Source organism: Pogona vitticeps, chromosome 1 (genome assembly GCF_051106095.1).
Source record: "Pogona vitticeps strain Pit_001003342236 chromosome 1, PviZW2.1, whole genome shotgun sequence".
Taxonomy (NCBI): domain Eukaryota; kingdom Metazoa; phylum Chordata; class Lepidosauria; order Squamata; family Agamidae; genus Pogona; species Pogona vitticeps.
In genome coordinates this window covers 81,793,662-81,805,930 of record NC_135783.1, presented here as the reverse complement: position 1 = coordinate 81,805,930, position 12,269 = coordinate 81,793,662, and the positions used below count along the sequence as shown (strand labels likewise).

The 12,269-nt window shown below is 41.9% G+C and overlaps 1 protein-coding gene across 10 annotated transcripts in view; it reads left to right on the top strand.

Moving 5' to 3' along the window:
- PDE7B (phosphodiesterase 7B) overlaps positions 1-12,269 on the top strand; it is a 257,704-nt gene that overhangs the window by 108,494 nt on the left and 136,941 nt on the right. Inside the window, exon 1 of one of the 10 annotated variants that reach the window (XM_072996448.2) lies at positions 8,759-8,847. The exons of the other annotated variants lie outside the window; for them this stretch is intronic. The gene's annotated coding sequence lies outside the window, so the exon portion shown is untranslated. Of the gene's footprint in view, positions 1-8,758; positions 8,848-12,269 lie in introns of those variants that run through there. 10 annotated transcript variants of the gene reach the window in all.

Below are 12,269 nucleotides of genomic sequence, written 5' to 3'. Positions count from 1 at the left end.
CCCTAGGCCCCACCCCCAGGCCATGCGGTGGAGGAGACAAAAAGAAAACCCAGGAAAAAAAGCTCAGCAAATTCTCCATGCAAACATTCAGCCTCAGCCCAGCTTCCTAGGGAAGTGTGCATAGGGATGTAAGCTAATAGGCAATCTTGTGGTCCCATGACAGCATCCTTGGTGCCACTAGAAGTAGCAAAAAATGAGACGCACAGCATATGGGCTGCCTTTTTTAAAAAACAACCCCAGCGCCCCTTCCATATCCCCACAGACACTCCTCACTGGGGGGGGGGGAGGAAATCAGCTGAAAAGGGGGGATTGTTAGTCCTAGAAGCCTCCAGGAGGGATGATTCTTCTTTGAAACAAGGCACAGGTAGTCTTGCACCTTGTTTTGTTTTCTGCAAAAAAATTTAAAAAAGGAATTTGGAAAACAGGAAATAGGCTTCTGAGTACTTCCAGTTGCATGACAGAGATGCAGCCTGTGGCAGGTACAAGGAATAGAAAATGGGAATCTAGACTACTAAAGATAAGTGCACCTCCCCATCCCCAGAGAGGTTTCCCTAGGGGCTTCCTATCCTACACTGAAACACCAGCCAGAGAAATGGCAAAACAAGAGATGTGTCAGGGAGGGAAATAATGTTGCATATGCTCCACTTTTTAGACTCCCTATTAGATTCCCAATGATGTGGAGCATCTAGAACACTGGTTCTTAACCTTTATTACTCAGATGTTTTTGGACTGCAACTCCCAGAAGCCTTCACCACCAGCTCTGCTGGCTGGGGTTTCTGGGAGTTGCAGTCCAAAAACACCTGAGTAACAAAGGTTGAGAACCATTGATCTAGAACACCTCCTGTGGTGGTCTAAACTCTAAATGAATGCATCTCTCCAAAGTCAGAGCACCCTATTTGTTGGGCTCTGAAGGTCTGCACAGTGTTGCTCATGGGTGATGGAATCAGAGTGTTCAATGTTTATTTCCTATGTGTGATAGACAATGAATTTGTTTTCAGTTAATTTTCAATCGTCCTTTGCTACAGCTTCACGAGCTCCTAAGTGTTCTTCATTTAGTTGGTGATGAGGTGAGATAAGGACAGTGAGTTTTTCCAATACTCAGATAATCTAAGAAATGTCTTTTCCGGCTTTCTGGATTTGTTTTATTTTTTTGTAAAGTTGAGTTTGTAAGTTGTAGAACTTGAAACTCTGCTGGATTCCAAAGAACAACTGTCTGTCTCTCTGTCTGAGTCCATTTCAAAAGGGGTTGCATTGTGAAGAGCCTTGGCAAGAGATCCTGGTGACTAGAATGCTGTGTCTAGTCCTCTTAGTGGAAGGCTGGGAACTTTTAAATAATCCATCTTCATTATGAAGGGAACCTTGAATTTATCCAGTGCTGAGTACCTTTGGCACAAAAATGCTGCTAACCTTGAATTTCTCCAAGCAATATTATCCAGGCTATTTTGTAAGGCCCTTTTAATCTAGGCTGAGTTTCTTTCATTTGATCAATGGTAGTTACCAGTGCGGGGACAGAGTGAAGGCAGGAGATGTTTAGTGAATATGTGTGCCCCCTTTTTAAAATTTAAAAAAGAAACTTTTCCAGGTGCCTTTTTTGCAGGTTCTTTGGAAAGAAGAACCATGTCCCCATTTGCCAAAGCAAAGGGGGACAAGACTTTCTGGGACCAGCCCAGGCTTATGTAGCTAACTAGCTGAGAGAGGGTGGAGATGTGAATATCATTCGAAGGCTCATGTTGTCCATCCACACATATTGCATTAGGATTTATGAGATATGTAATGGAATGCACTGCTGGATAGCTCATTCATTTAGGCATCAGATTTCAGAGCCAGAAGTTGGGAGTTCAATTCCCACTGTACATCTTTGATTGGGGCTGGACTTGGTGATCCATAGAGTCCCTTCCAGCTCTACAGTTCTGAGATGATGGTGATCTCCATTCTGCTCTCAGTATAATTCATGTAGAAACTGTCCTCTGAACAGTGCTGTCCTCTGAAGATGCCGGCCACAGAGACTGGCGAAACGTTAGGGAGAACAACCTTCAGAACACGGCCAAAGAGCCTCAAAAAACCCACAACAACCATGTAGAAACTGTTAGGAATAAAGGTGATTCAGAGTGGAAGGTTGGCCTGCAGTTCTTGCAAGCAATGAAAAAGGCCATAGAAGTTGATTAGATGGGAGACATCCAATCTGGAGATTTGAAATGTTAACCCATAACTAGATGTAGCAAAAGTCCACATGGAAAATGGCAACCTATAGAGATCTACAGATGATAGCATGGCAAAAAGCATTTTGTTGTTGTTTAGTCGTTAAGTAGTGTCCGACTCTTTGTGACCCCATGGACCAGAGCACACCAGGCTCTCCTGTCCTCCACTGCCCCCTGGAGTTTGGTCAAATTCATGTTGGTAGCTTCAGTGACATGGTCCAACCATCTTGTCCTCTGTCGTCCCCTTCTCTTCTTGCCTTCACACTTTCCCAGCATCAGGGTCTTTTCCAGAGAATCTTCTCTTCTCATGAGATGACCAAAGTAGTAGAGCCTCAGCTTCAGGATCTGTCCTTCCAGTGAGCAGTCAGGGTTGTTTCTTTCAGAATGGATAGGTTTGATCTCCTTGCAGTCCAGGGGACTCTCAGGGGTCTCCTCCAGGACTACAATTCAAAAGCCAGAATTCTTTGGCAGTCAGCCTTCTTTATGGTCCAGCTCTCACTTCCATACATCGCTGCTGGAAAAACCATAGCTTTGACTATGCGGACCTTTGTTGGCAAGGTGATGTCTCTACTTTTTAAGATTCTGTCTAGGTTTGTCATCGCTTTCCTTCCAAGAAGCAGGAGTCTTTTAATTTTGTGGCTGCTGTCACCATCTGCAGTGATCAAGGAGCCCAGGAAAGTAAAATCTGTCACTACCTCCACTACTGCCTTTCTATTTGTCAGGAGGTGATGGGACCAGTGGCCATGATCTTAGTTTTTTTATGTTGAGCTTCAGACCATTTTTCCTCTTTCACCCTCATTACGAGGTTCTTTAATTCCTCTTCACTTTCTGCCATCAGAGTGGCATCATCTGCATAACTGAGGTTGTTTATATTTCTTCTGGCCGTCTTAATTCCGGCTTGGGATTCCTCCAGTCCAGGCTTTCACATGATGTATTCTGCATATAAGTTAAATAAGCGGGGAGACAATATACAGCTTTGTCATACTCCTTTCCCAATTTTGAACCAATCAGCTGTTCCATATCCAGTTCTAACTGTTGCTTCCTGCCCCACGTATAGGTTTCTCAGGAGGGAGATAAAGTGGTCAGGCACTCCCATTTCTTTAAGAACATGTCATAGTTTGCTGTGTCAAAGGCTTTTGCATAGTCAATGAAGCAGAAGTAGATGTTTTTCTGGAACTCTCTGGCTTTCTCCAAAATCCAGCAGATGTTAGCAATTTGATCTCTAGTTTGTCTGCCTCTTTGAAATCCATCTTGTACTTCTGGGAGTTCTCGGTCCACATACTGCTGAAAACTTGTAGGATTTTGAGCAAAACCTTGCTAGCATGTGAAATGAGTGCAATTGTACGGTAGTTGGAGCATTCTTTGGCACTGCCCTTCTTTGGGATTGGGACTGATCTTTTCCAATCCTCTGGCCACTGTTGAGTTTTCCAAACGTGCTGGCATGTTGAGTGTAGCACCTTAACAGCATAATCTTTTAAGATTTTAAATAGTTCAACTGGAATGCCATCACCTCCACTGACCTTGTTGTTAGCCATGCTTTCTAAAGCCCACTTGACTTCACTCTCCAGGATGTCTGGCTCAAGGTCAGCAACCACACTATCTGGGTTGTCCGGGACATCCAGATCTTTCTGGTATGATTCCTCTGTGCATTCTTGCCACCTCTTCTTGATGCCTTCTGCTTATGTAAGGTCCCTACCATTTTTGTCCTTTCTCATGCCCCTTTTTGCCCAAAATGTTCCTTTAATATCTCCAATTTTCTTGAGCAAGTCTCTGGTTTTTCCCTTTCTATTATTTTCCTCCATTTCTTTGCACTGTTCATTTATGAAGGCCCTCTTGTCTCTCCTTGCTGTTCTTTGTAAGTCAGCATTCAATTTTCTGTAACTTTCCCTATCTCCCTTGCATTTGGTCTCCCTTGTTTTCTCTGCTATTTGTAAGGCCTCGTTGGACAGCCACTTTGCTTTCTTGCATTTTCTTTTCTTTGGGATGGTTTTTGTTGCTGCCTCCTGTACAATGTTACAAGCCTCCATCCATATTTGTTCAGGCATTCCTTCCACCAAATCTAGTTCCTGAAATCTCTTCACTTCCACTGTGTATTCACAAGGGATTTGGTTTAGATTATACCTGACTAGCCAAGTGGTTTTTCCTACTTTCTTCAGTTTAAGCTTGAATTTTGCTATAAGAAACTGATGATCAGAGCCACAATCAGCTCCAGGTCTTATTTTTGCTGACTGTATAGAGCTTCTCCATCTTTGGCTGCAGAGAACATAATCAATCTGGTTTCAGTATTGCCCATCTGGTGATGTCCATGGGTAGAGTCACCTCTTGTATTGTTGGAGAAGAGTGTTTATGATGACCAGCTTGTTCTCTTGACAAAACTCTATTAGCCTTTGCCCTGCTTTGTTTAGAACTCCAAGGCCAAACTTACCTGTTGTTCCTTTTATCTCTTGACTCCCTACTTTAGCATTCCCGTCCCCTATAATGACAAGAACATCTTTCTTCGGTGCCAGTTCTAGAAGGTGTTGTACGTCTTCATAGAATTGGTCAGTTTCAGCCTGGGTGGCCATCTCCTGTTTGACCACATCCAGCTTACCAAGGTTCATAGATCTTACATTCCAGGTTCCTATGCAGTATTTTTCTTTGCAGCATCAGACTTTCCTTTCACTTCCAGGCGCGTCCACAGCTGAGTGTCCTTTCGGCTTTGGCCCAACCACTTCATTAGCTCTGGAGCTACTTGTACTTGTACTTGTTCGCCGCTCTTCCTCAGTAGCATGTTGGATACTTTCCAACCTGCAGGGCTCATCTTCCAGCGTCATATCTTTTAGCCTTTTGTTTCTGTCCATGGAGTTTTCTTGGCAAAGATGCTGGAGTGGCTTGCCAGTTCCTGCTCCTGGCACTTTAGTCAGAACTCTCCACTATGACCTGTCCGTCTTGGGTATCCCTGCACGGCATAGCCCATAGCTTCTCTGAATTACTCAATCCCCTTTGCCACGACAAGGCATCAATCCATGAAGGGGATCATCTGTAGAGATCTACAGATGATAGCATGGCAAAAAGCATAGGAGGATGGCATCATTTCTGTGTTGCAGATGGTGTCACTTATTTGTTCTGGACCTTCCTAATTACAGTATTATCTCTTGGCATATATTTAAAGCATAGTATAGCCCTTTCCGGGTGCTCAGAATATCCTATGAAAAAGGGAATATACTATGAGAAAGGCTCTGCCCCCTCCATGATGTCATGTATAAAGTGGTAGTCTGAGGAAGATACATTTTCTTTGCCTGCAAGATTGTCTATGTATACCAGAAGTCCTCTGTTTTCCCTGTGAGTAGAGTGATGTATGGGGTAAGGGCTAATATGCTCCTCATGAGTCTTTTTTAAGTGTGTTATAGATCCTTGAACAGGCCTTATGAGTAGAAATGCAACTAACTTCTCAAAGCCCACTGCACACACCACAGGATTTGCACAGCCTATGCTGAGAACATAAGATTTACTAAAGATGAGTGGCAAAGCTAACTGAAGAAGAATGTCTTAGTCATTTAAATCCCTACATCTATAAGTTAATGTTCCATTTTCATTTGATATTTAAATGATAACCTATAAGGTAGCTTTGGGAAAATATTAATACTAAGTAATTGTTCCCACTTAAATATAATTTCATTTTTAAAACTGATTTTTATTTTGAGAAACTATTTGGTCATTCCATTCGTTAACTTACTTCCAAATGAAACTAGAGATCCACCTTACTTAATCAGGGATGTTCCTTTAAATCAATCATATTTCCAACAAACTGTATTTTCACAGAGAGAAGTTAATATTGTACTGGACGTTTCCTAATGTACTAACTGAGGAGGCCCCGATGGGTTGTGAAATACCACATAAAACACTAAAGAAAACATTATAAACCCGAAGCATAACTTTGTTATCCTTTCACTAGACTATATTACATCCAGATGGCAAGCACCGCCTTACTAAGAGGTTTCTTAATGTTGGTGGGTCATTATTTTTCTGCCATAAGTACAGACTTCTTTTAAATGTCTGATCTTTTGGTGATGCATTCAATTAAGACAAAAAATTATAAGATGCCTCTTAATGAAAATGTTAGAATTTTCTGCTGACCATCCATTTTGTTTTAATTAGCAGTAAGCAAGCATATCTACAAGGTATTCAGATAAAACTGGACAATTGAGAGGGATCAGGTCTTCAATGAAGTGTACCTGTGTAACAGATGTTTGATTAATATGTGAATTCAGCACCCAAACCAGAGGCAATTTCAGATGCCAGACCTCTTGTGCGGCATTAGAATAGCCTTGCTGGGCCATCAGTACTGAGGTCACAATCCAAAGGAGTGGATCTGATGATGGATTTCCTTCAGTCAGTGGAACCAGGAGGGGATGGTCCTCCCTATCCACTGCAACCTCTATGCACCCAGAAGGCACGCAGAAGTCCAGCTCCAGAAGGCTGGGAAAACTTTCTGAATTAGCTTTTGGGCAGAGTAGAGGTCTGCTGGACGGAGAGGAGTGGAAAGAAAGAAGAGGGACAAAGAAGAGGTTTACACCATTGTTTCTATGCCTGAGCCTGCTTTGTATGTACTGCATTTTTAAAGATACCCCAGGTTCGTAAAATGATCTTGACAGTTTGCCAAGGGATGTAGATAATAAGCCATGGGGAAATGAAAGTGGTTAGAAGATGATTACTATAGATTAATTATATTCGAGAGTACTGTTATATTCAAAAGTCCCGGTACATTTGGACTTTTCTTCAGTCTGCAATTCCCCCACTGAGATGAACAACAGATCCCCTAATAAAACTGTTAGCTAGAGATGGTAATGCCCGTGTATGTGAAACCTAGGGATGGACACTGGCCCTCTTTCCCAGTCTGCACCCAAATCAGGGCACACAAATTGGTGTCAGACCCACCCTATACCCTTCTGGAGACACTCTGATCCAATCCTTATCCAGGTCTAGACTGCTTTTTTGTGCTTCTCAGCGCTCTTGTGGTGGGTCTCTTGAGACTGGCAAATGCCACCAGGAAGGCCAGGTCATAGCGCATGATGCAGCTGTGTAGGCAAGAGTCTTCTGACCGATGCAGTGGCAAATTGCAGAGCTGGGCACTCAGTTGCCCTCTTCCTTTGTCCAGTTGGTAGAAAAATCCTCCCATGCCACGAGTGAGTAAAGCAGCTTTCTAAGGCAGCCATAGGAAAGGACCCCGCCACCATCCTTTGTGTCAGAAGCAATCTAGTGGAGTGGAAAGATCAGGATGGCTGGATGTGTTGGAACTTTAAAAGGGCTATCAGTACGGTGCTTGTGGATTCCTTCTTAAAAGGGCAGTGTGCAGGGAGCTTGCTGTTTCTTCACGCCACCTGGAATTTCACCTTGTTCTTTCTCTTCTTTAGTCCTGTTTTCTGCCATCCATTAACACAGCAAGTAGGTTTAATCAAAAAGAAGCAACCGCCATTTGTGTCTGTTGTACAACAGGGGTGAAGGAAGCCCTCTAGGCTAGTATTATCTCTACACTTTGGACTCTTTTCTTTCTCCCAAGCTTCCTCTTCCTCCTGTTCCCTGGATCAGGAACTTGTGGCCCTTTAGTCCCTTCCTGCTGCAGATCTGTGACAAATACAAGGGCGCAGCACGTGGCATGACTATGGAAACAGCTTTCTTATACAGTGCAGACTGGTGATTTATCAATAGTTTTTCAGCAGGAAAGGCACAGAAAGTGCATTTCTAAAATAAAAAGCATGTGCTCCTTTTCTCTTGCTGCCAGTCCTCCATCGTCTTAGTTTCTCTTTTCTTTTCCCCTCCTCTAACTGTGTCAAGTCTTTTTATTTTAACATACTTAACCCCACAAATATCAGATTTAACAAGAGGGATCAAGTTAGCATGTCCCTCCAGCGCATGAGTGCTTTGTTCTGCCCCGTGGTCACCCTGTAAATCAGATTTACTTCTGATATACTTCTGTATGTGCACATTTGTCCAAAGACAGTGCACATTCGTAAAGAAAACTGTTAGGCTGCGGAATAACATGTATTCCAACACAGGATTTCAGTTGTACCCTACAGAGAAGGAGACACCTATGCACATCCAACAAGATTAACTCTACATAGAGCAAGTCATTTCATTAGCCATTTTCAAAAAAAAATGATTAGCAGAACGCTATAGCTTTGCTTGAAAGTACTGTACAGTCTGAATGAAAGGCTGCTTAGCTCTCCCCAGTCCTACTATGCTGCAGGCTATGCAAGTCACAGAGACCAATATTTACCAGGAATAACGATAGTGTCCACAGATAATATTGTTAGAGACACATTTTTAAAGTTTGCATTTGGGGCAAAGCCAGTGGGATTATTTGCATCACCTCCCCCTAAATGTCTTTGTAGACACTGAGGTAGCTAATCTAGGGCAAGTGAGAAGGTGGGTAGCGAAAAAACGGTAGCATAAGAGGGATGATTAGAAGGGAAGAATTCAGATGTCCACCTCCTTGGCCATACCTTCCTCACCACCATCCACTTCTTATCTCTTTCTGCCCCAACACAAAAACATGAAGCAAACAGAATAGCTGGAAAACAGCAGAAACAACTAGTTAGCTGTTCAATGCTGACGGAACCATCGCTTCTCCACCCAAATCTGGCCTCTCCTTCCTACTCTAACATATAAGGTACAAAAACAATGAAATAAGCTGTCACATTAAAACAAGTGCATGCACTGGATTAAAATGATTTTAAAAAACAATTAATAAGTATAAAAAAAGAACTTCCAAGAAAAGACCAGCCTGCAGCAGAACTGCATCTAAATATATGTACATTTGTGCTCCCTAGTTACTAAACCGTGTTTAGGATTGCAATCTGACAAATGGAATTATTGCATAATATGCTACAACCCTACTCCCTATCATTAGGATAAAATTTGGCACATAGACTATGCATGAGTAACTATTTAAACTCCTAGAACATGAATTAACATTGTAATGCATTCGGATGCACTGGTGTTTCTGTACAGCTGGATGGGAAATGTAACAATTTAATTGTTAAAATGTTAATTGTAACACATTATTTCCAAACGCTGTCTAACCAAATTGGAGAGGTTAACCAATATGCTTGCTCTTTGTCTATGAAAACCCAGCAGCCCTTGCCCAGAAGGCCATTGCAGGAAGCAGGAAAAAAATTATATCCTTTTGTGAACATCTGGAAAATGAATTATGTCAATGAAACAAAGAAATCCATTGGTATGGTTTTCCCTCTTGATGAAGTCATGCAGTGGCTAAGAGTTGAGCTAGAAGCTACAGTACTTGCTTAGAATGGTGCCTTACAGTGTCATAGCATGTATGATTTCTCAGAAGTAAATAAATCCTACTTTGTTCATTGGTGCATTTTCTCAACAAAGGGCCTTTAAGATCACAGTTTCAGTCATGGGCTTATAGGCTGGCCTTAAGCAAGGCACCTTTTCAGCCTTAGCACTAACATTGCCACTTCCTTTTCAGTACAGGGATAATTGTATGTCTGTCCTATAGATGCTGATGTTAATATAGAGAACTTCTCACATGGCTTATCATCAAGTTTCCAAGTTTAAATCAACACGGTGTACTGTTTTTTGAAGGAGATGTAGATAAATCTAGCAGGCACACTGTGCATGCAGCAACTGATGATTTCAGTGGGATTGGCTCTGGTTAGCTGTCCCCCATGGCCACTCTGGGTTAACCCTGTGGTGTCTGGATTCACTGGCTCTTTTATAAACTCAGAGAAACTGCTCAACTGTTCACTCACTGAGTTTTAACAGCATGTGTACATGTGTAACAATAACCTGATAGTTGTTTTAGTGGCCAACACAAGTTCCAAGAGGAGAAAACATGAGCCAAGAAACTGTGTGGAATACTTAACTCATTACCTAACTGCTGCTTCTTTGCTGCAAATAGGCAGTGGCTCCATCTGAAACAGCCAAAAAAGTCAGGCAAATACACTTTTGTTTCGTATCTATGCACAGACTCTCAAACATGTTTAGGCTAGTTCTGCCTCTTAGGTGCAAGCAGAGTCGGTCGAAGTGGCCAGGTACACAGCACCCTATTCCCTGAGATTTTGGGGCCCCGGCCTGAGACTGAAAGGACAGGTCGTTGTGGTGTTATTGAACAGGTGAGGGACTCTTGTGGCGTCACAGGAGCAGATTCATCAACAGTTACAGACTGGGGTATGTGTGTGTGTGTGTGTGAGAGAGAGCGAGAGAGCGAGAGAGAGAGAGACAAACGGAAGATTCAGTAATGAACTTAAATGTGAACATATGGATTTCAGCAGCAGCAGTTTTAGAGCACGAAGATAAGGAGGGAGAAAAGCTTCTAAGTATGTCTAAATGGCAACTTATGAACTCTAAAATCTAGGGCCTGAATGTTAGAAATATCTCATTCCCCAAGATTTCAGGTCCAAAACATAAGACCTAGAGCATGAATCCTGAAACTTGAGTCTCAGGGTCAAAGCATGACAACCCCACCTAGTTTTGTATGGATGTATTTGTGTAGCATTGGTTCTGCACGATACAAACCCTTCTGTGACTATGGGTTCAGGTTCCCATGGAGAGAAACCTGTGTAGGTTCATCCTTCAGAGTGTTACTGATTATTTATTGCCAGCACAGCTGATGCATGCCAGCATCTTTGGAGAGAAGATTAATCCTCACATGTTCTTGCACATATTCATGCCTGAAGAATACTGGAAAGATGCTTGTGTAGTGAGTGTAGTTTTACCCATGTAGTCAGTTACACGGTTCCAAGGTTGTCCCTGGAGATGTGACATACTTGTCAAGGTTGCTCTGCTTTCAGACAATCTGAAGTTTGCTAAAACTGTTGTTTAAACCTTTGCAAAAACATAGAATTCAGCTAGGTGGGGTTTTTCTGCACACCCTTAAATTTTCAGTCAGACTATTAGATCAAAATGCAGAATTTATAGTTTAATGTGATAGGTGGTGTTAGATCTCCCAGAAGTGTGCTCCCTTTCTTCAGATAATTTGAGCATGTGGGGCTTTTAAGAGAGGAAGATCGAATACTTTCTCCAGGTTTTAGAATGTGACAGTCATTCCACCACCACCACCACCACCACCTCTGACACTCTAAATTTATACTGTATTGGATTTAGGGAACGTAAAGGATGAGGGGATGGGAAGTGAGATCAGCAAAATGCTAACTTTATTTTATTGGAGAAGATTTAAGTTGTATGCCATGTATTTCTGAAATAATTTTATTGTCAACCTCCTCATAAATACAGAGGACATCACTGACTTATATTCCAATCTGCTTGCAAACTTGAATGTGTGCTTCTGTGGTAATTATTTGGGGAGATTTCTAAATGCATTCAGATGTTTGTTGTTAGCATTGGAGAAGTGCAAGTTTTCTTTTTTGTCCTTAGTAAAATGTTACTTGCTCTGTTGTTTCCTCGGATGCGTTTTTAGGAACATTCTCAAGGTCTGGAGCTCATTTTCAACTTCTTGTTGAAATGTCTTTGTTCCATGGCCTGGTTTACCATTTTGAAAAATGAAGGGAATAAAATAACATTTGATTGTTAGTTTGACATGCCTGGAGAGGCAACAAGTCCTTTACAAATACCCTTCTGTGCAATGCAAATTACCCATCTAGTCACATGCTGAGAAGGCATCCCACAAGTATTTGAATTGTGGTATTTGTACAGAAGATCTGAATTTCTTATAGATGCTACTGTATGCAGTATGTTTAGTTTTTTGTTATTTATAGACGTTGGTGCTAAATTGTTGGCCCTGGGCAAATAACCAAAAGAATCTCAGTAAATGCAATCAGAATAAAAACTGAGCTGAAGATGGTGTGAGATTAGACTGTGCACAGCTCATGTTATGTGGTTCAGTGTTTACACCAAGCTAATGGGGCTTTCTGTAGGGTGAGTCTTTGCTGTTAGTATTGCATATACTGTATAGAATTCGTCAGTATGGAGAAGGGGAGTGGTTAACTTTGAAATGTTCATGTATTGTTTACATCTATCTGTCATTCCATCTATGAAAGCTAATATTAAATTTAATTATACATCATTTTTCTATAATGAGGAATAACTGAAGTCTAAAACAAAGATCCT